Genomic DNA, 1,494 nt, shown 5'->3' on the forward strand with positions numbered 1-1,494 from the left:
TCAACTCCTTGTATCTCCACGGACCACTTCATGCCGCCGCCTCCGGGTGCTGACGGCTGATTGGGGACTTGCCCTCTCACTCAAAGCTCTATGAACAACGGAGTGCTCAGCTCCCAGTGGCCCGAGGATTCGTGGAACGCATCCACCAGCGTGAGTCCTCGTGTCCCCGAGAGAGTGACAACCAGGCAGGCACCTCCCACCCCGGCATGTCCCCTTGAGCCCTGGGAAACAGGGCAGGAGGAACAAGCAGGACCCCGGCGCAGCAGTCCCACTCGGGCATGCCGGTCCCTGTCCAAGCCCTCCTGCTGGCGAGCCTTAGAGCTTGCCTTGGGCAGTTTGGTCTTCCGTGTACCCCATCCTCCAGAAGATCAAGGCCCCAACTGGAAGCCATTGCAGCTAGTGCCTGACCCTTCACCACCTTCCTTTATCCCCTGCCTCCACACTGCCCCCCAGCTCTGCCAACTGTGGGTTAACTTGTGTAGTCACTGAAACAACTTTGCCTACGTCAAAATCATTTATTTCTTGAGCATCGGCCCTGAGCTAGGCTGGGCAGAGGGATCGCCCAGGAATTTCTCCTACTCCTTTCAGGAAGGAGCCCTGGTGCCGTGATAGGTAAAGTATTAGGCTCTGGGTGGCATGTGAGAGGTCCAAGCTCACCAGCCACTTCCCAGGAGACAGGAGGCTGTGTGCTTCTGTCAAGACTGGCAGTCTGAGGAACACGCCGAAGCAGCTCTACTCTGCCCCATCAAGTCCGCGTGAGTATGATTGATTAGCTGGCTGCGGGAGGGGCTAAAATAAAATCCCTGCCAAACACAGGTCCAGGTGCCACAGCGAGCATGTCAGCTGAGGAGGAACAGCCAGTTCTGGCCAGGAGGTGGCATTGGAGCCAAGCCTGGAAGGCCAGGGACCTCTGAGAGCTGGGCAGTGTGATGAAGTCAGGTGCGGGACCAGAGCCAGTGAGGACAGGGCCGACTGTGCCCACAGCATCTGCAAAGCCCTGAGCAAGCCCTTACCACCCAGGCTGAGGAAGTTGGACTTGCCCTGGGGGGAATCCATCTTCCAGTGTGACTAGACCCTCCTCCTCCTCCTCAGAGCTGAGAATCGTCGGGATTCTTAGACTCTGCTTATACTGGGGCTTCGCTCAGAGCTAGATGCTTAGTAGGCACTCGGGGAAATAGCTGTGGTGAATAGAAGATCCCGTCTGAGTCGTCCAGCAAGTGCTGCTCTTGATTAGTGCTGTCTGCATGAGCACAGGTGCTGGCAGCGGGAGCAGCTGCGGCCCAGCCGGGAGCTAGGTGGGAAAGCCCCCCTCCTCCCCCCAACACCCTTTGGAGAAGATGGAGAAGTGGGTGCACTGCACTCCTCAAGCCCCCGGGCGCAGCTTACCGCCATCAGCAGGCCCTTGTTTAACCAGCCGGCCTTGTTTCCCACGCCTGATGCAGCAGAACCCATTGTAAGGGAACGAACACCCGCCCATTCCAGGGAGCACTCCCA

The 1,494-nt window shown here is 58.5% G+C and overlaps 1 protein-coding gene across 1 annotated transcript in view; it reads left to right on the forward strand.

Moving 5' to 3' along the window:
• The window catches only part of LARS2 (leucyl-tRNA synthetase 2, mitochondrial), a 165,670-nt gene that overhangs the window by 134,987 nt on the left and 29,189 nt on the right, over positions 1-1,494 (forward strand). The gene's annotated exons all lie outside the window — the stretch shown is intronic.

This window comes from Echinops telfairi, unplaced genomic scaffold (assembly GCF_000313985.2).
Source record: "Echinops telfairi isolate 266 unplaced genomic scaffold, ASM31398v2 ScPeMD7_7420;HRSCAF=8458, whole genome shotgun sequence".
Taxonomy (NCBI): Eukaryota; Metazoa; Chordata; class Mammalia; order Afrosoricida; family Tenrecidae; genus Echinops; species Echinops telfairi.